At 31.5% G+C, this 4,741-nt stretch overlaps 1 non-coding gene across 1 annotated transcript; it reads right to left on the bottom strand.

Moving 5' to 3' along the window:
* Positions 1 to 3,723: 3,723 nt before the first annotated feature.
* On the bottom strand, positions 3,724 to 3,830 carry LOC127250750 (small nucleolar RNA R71). The gene has a single exon (XR_007838772.1). It is a non-coding gene; the product is annotated as a small nucleolar RNA R71 (small nucleolar RNA).
* Between the last annotated feature and the right edge of the window lie 911 nt (positions 3,831 to 4,741).

The following is a 4,741-nucleotide window of genomic DNA, read 5'->3' as shown; positions in this document are numbered from 1 at the left end:
GCCAGGTTGTTTATTTGTTCATACATATTGTAAATATAAATAGACATATGTTTGACTATATCTATTCATTTGACTATTTGCGGCTTTGATGATATGGAAATATACATTTTTTTTTAATGGCAATTCATAAACTATTTACATACATTTAATTACTGATAAGTTCCAACAGTCAACATTCCATTGTCAAAACAAGTTTGTCATTGGCGAGAATTGTTGATCGATAACTTGTGATATCATTGTTAATTTATTTTATAAATTAAGATACAGAACATTCGGTTGCTTATAAACATGTGTATCTAGTTTTTTATATACATTCTTTATTTTTATAGAATCAAAATCGTATGCATTGAACGCAATTCTAGTTCTAATTATTTTTAAGAAAATTGGAAATTCATTAATAATGTTTGCTGCGTTTTGACGGTGAAAATCAAGTATTTGAAGTTTCCAAAGTAACCTTTCTTATATGATATTTTTTACTTGATAACGTAAGTGTTTATGTGTATTTTAATTCATGTGATTATTTTTCGACCCAAAGGCAGTTCGTAATTGACAGAATGAAATATACATCTACGATAATATATATGAGATGATTATATGGATTTAACTTATGTGAATTGTGAATCAGTTCAAAGAGTTATTTACTGTTTGACATTACTTATTATTGGTACATGATTATTGCAAAAAGATGACTGCTAGCAATCAATGTTATTGATCCAAAGATAGATCATTGATGTTGCACCTTAGTGTCTTCAGATGAGAATTAATTATTCTTGAGATTCATTATGCTTATAACAACAAAAGTAACATAAGGAAGTACATCATGAACATGTCTAATATTGCTACTAAATTAAGGGCACTAAGTTAGATCTTTCAGTGACATATTTGTCCGATTGGTCTTGCTCTTGAAATTAGTTTTAATTTCAATTCATAGACATACCTAGGGTGGATTTTGGTGTAACAACTCACATCAATGTGTCTATGTAAGAGTGTCTTTATTGCTGAAAATCAACTGATGGTGAAAGATACATCTATATGTGGGTGATGGCAAGAAAGTTAAAATTAAACCATTGATAATTTTAGTTTATTATTAAGTACTAGTTATTATTTGGATTTGGATGAGACATTTTTCGGTACCATCTTTAGTCAAAATTTAATTTTGATCTCTATTTTGAACAAATTAAGTTATTATTGTTCATTTAGATATGGAGTTTTGTCTATTCTAGAATTCAAAATTAGTTGAAACTAGTACCTTATTTGATAATAATGATAATCATTATTTACTTAATAGCATGGCTTCATATCATAAATTCACTATTGAATATATTCATACAACTTCCATGATTGAAGATCTGCTTAATTAGTAAAAGGTTTCCACCTAAGTTCTATAGTGAGCATGTTGTTCGTTTGAGAGTAGAGTCATATCTTGATATTTCGGTTTAGTGGGAGCTTAATAGTAATGTTCAAATACAGTTAAGGTTACTTTATTTTATACTGCAACATTCAATATGCACTGTTTAGTATTCAATCTTAATTCAATATTAAGTTATTATGAATTAAAATTAAAGTGGATCAGTTTGAAATAGGCAAGTTAAGATCACAGTACATAAAATTTCCATGATGTACATGCGAACTTGATCAAATCTTTGGTTATATTACCGTTGTGACCACTGATCGGTTCCATTGCAATAAATACAATGACGACTGCTCTAATCCACATTTATGTGATTTATAGATAAGATTGGTAATATACATTAAATGATGAGCTCATAAGTTATTTAGGTGTACATTTACCCAAGTGGATGATCGTTGGATTAAAAATCTAATTTTGAGTTAAATGTAACTATTAGGGCTATTTGTCATATTAAACCTATATTAAGTGATCTATTAAATTTATTGGGCTTAAATGTATTTAGTAAGTGCGGGCCTCCTATGTGCAGAAACCCGGTAACTTATTAATTGAATGATGAAACCATTTAATATAAGGGATATATATTAGGATTGTGATCGCAGATCTAAACACAACATCCATTAATTTTCATATCTTATCATGAGAGTAACGGCTGATAGCCAGAAATCGCATGCGATATATATATATTATTTGCGATATTTGGTTGATTTTGATTAGATTCTACCTGATTTGGATATATATTATTTATTTAAGATTTGCAGGAGAAAAATAATAGAATTGGTACAATTGGAGGAAAAGAGAACAAAAAGGCCGAATGACTTGAAAAATTAATTAAAAGGCCCAAAGCTCAATTGTTACAAAATTAGGGCAAATATAAAGGAAGGAAAGAAGATGGAGACGTGACTTTTGCCACTTTACATGCCAAGGAGGATAACACCGTGCAGAACAGTCCCAGGGAGAAACCGCGCAAAGAGCGATGTTTATCTTTGCTTTCTTTATTCTTCCTCTTATGATTAGAGAGTAGTTTACTTTTCTAGTCGAGGAGTGAAAAACAACTCGGTACGGATTTGGGAGTTTAGGCTTGTTTTGATTTATGATATTTCTTTGGTTCCTAAGTATTTCTGTGGTTTCTGAATTAGGCATCCATAATTGCGTTTTAATTTAATTCAAGTAGCAACTAGTGGCAAACACCATTAGGAAATTACAGAATCAATTTTAAACAATTTCGCATCGGCAATTGTTAAATTGAATTAGACTCTTCTAGTTCGCAAAACGGTTAGACTTGTAAATTCTTTGTGGTGTCACTAAGGTTCTAGTTTAACTAGGGAAGGAGCTGTCGGGCATACCTAGACTGTCAAGAAATTAAGGAAGAGTTGGTTATTAGGCTTGTGTCGATAACTATAACTAATTTATTTAGAAACCGATAAAATTAAATATTTATCTTTGATAAATCCACTACCCAAGTTGTCAATTTCATTCATAGACTGGAAAATTATTTTTATTTAATTTATCTTGTAGTCGTAGAGTTTTTAGTTTGTTATTATATTTTTATTTCCTACTTAAAAAATCCTCCATTTTATTATATTTATAAATTAAACAATCGAAAATAAAACATTTTTAATTCCCTGATGAGATGACCCTACTTCATCTATACTACGTTATTTTTATTGTAGAACTAGGTTTATTTTATTTAAATATTGGAGCGTGTGACGAATGCCTGTCAAATTTTGACACCGTTGCCTGAGAATTTTAATTGGTTTATTTATCTTTGGTTGTTATCTATTATTTAAAAATTCTGATTTTTTTTGGTTTATGTCGAGATCTGATCGCACAGGAATCTTGAGTTTCAATCCTGAATTGAGAAGACTACACGTTGATTGAGAAAAGAAACTAGGGAGCGTCGCCAAAAAGATTTAGCTTCAGAATCATCTAGCGATTTTAGTTATAAGGAGATCGAGCTCGAAGAATAGATGGATCAGAGGACACTAAGGGAGTTGGCAGCTCCTAACTTGACCCAGCAGCATCTCAGCATCACATACCGGACGGTACACGGGAAGAGTGCTTTTGAATTAAAATTACGACTAATACACTTGTTGCCTTCTTCCCATGGGTTGTCAGGAGAATTTGATGTCGTCTGCACAAGTGTGAGGCCACAAGGAGTAATTGAGGATCAAATCAAGCTTCGTACTTTTCCCTTCTCACTGAAAGACGCTGCAAAAGATTGTCTATTCAATCTATCTGCCGGAAGCGTCACTCCATGGACTGACATGAAGAGGAAGTTTCTCGAGAAGTACTTTCCCGCCTCACGAGCTGCAATCATGAGGAAATAAATATGTGGAATCACACAACATGCAAAGGAGTCTTTATTTGAATATTGGGACCGTTTTAATGCTTTACTTATTAGATGTCCCCATTATCAAATCCCCGTGCTATTACTGATTCAATATTTCTATGAAGGTTTGACTTTTATCGACAGGAGAATCATAGACGCAACAAGTCGAGGGGCCTTGATGAACAAAACTCTTAGAGAAGCGTGAGACTTACTGATAGGGATGGAAATAGGCCAGGCCAGGCCAGACTTTGGCTAAATAGGCCTGGCCTGTTTTAAAAATATCTGGCCTAAGCTGGTCTGTAAGCCTGATTTTTTTTTTAAAAAAAGCCTGAGTTTGGCCTTTTTAAAAACTTGGTCTGATCAACAAGCCTATTTAAAAAACTACATAACATTTTTATTTATTTATCTGAAAATTTAGTTAGAGATAAAAAATAAATAAAGTATAAACAATTATTTAATATATACAAAAGTTAAAAAATTCTATTTTTTATAATAAATTTATAATTAAAATTATTTAATAAATATTATTATTAGTTATAAAGTTATTTTTAATATATAATTATAAAAAGTATTTTTATAAAAAAAATAATAATATTAAGTAGGCTGACCTGTTAATTAAAAATGATTTTTTTTTAAGCTTAAGCATATTCTATTTAAATAAAAAGGCTTTAAAATTTTTTTGACCTGGCCTTTTTAGTAAATAGATCAGCCTAGGCTAGGCCTTATGTAGGCCAGGCGGTAGGCCCCTGAAAGGCGGTCCGGCCTATTCCCATCCCTAATTACTGAACAATATGACGATGAACTCAGAACAGTTCAGACAAAGAGAAGCAGTAGCAGTTAAAGAAGCAAGCGGGTTGTCTTCTATTCAACAACAATTGACTGACTTCATTTGTTCATTTGTTCGACAATTTGTTTCGGGGAAGGCACAAGTTAAGCCTTTTGGTATCTTTGCAAGTTCGGAACATCCTACTGATATTTGTCCTACTTTGAGTCAAGAAGTA

Source organism: Andrographis paniculata, unplaced genomic scaffold, assembly GCF_009805555.1.
Source record: "Andrographis paniculata isolate CXL003 unplaced genomic scaffold, ASM980555v1 Contig37END, whole genome shotgun sequence".
Taxonomy (NCBI): Eukaryota; Viridiplantae; Streptophyta; class Magnoliopsida; order Lamiales; family Acanthaceae; genus Andrographis; species Andrographis paniculata.
This window is presented reverse-complemented; position numbering and strand designations above follow the sequence as displayed.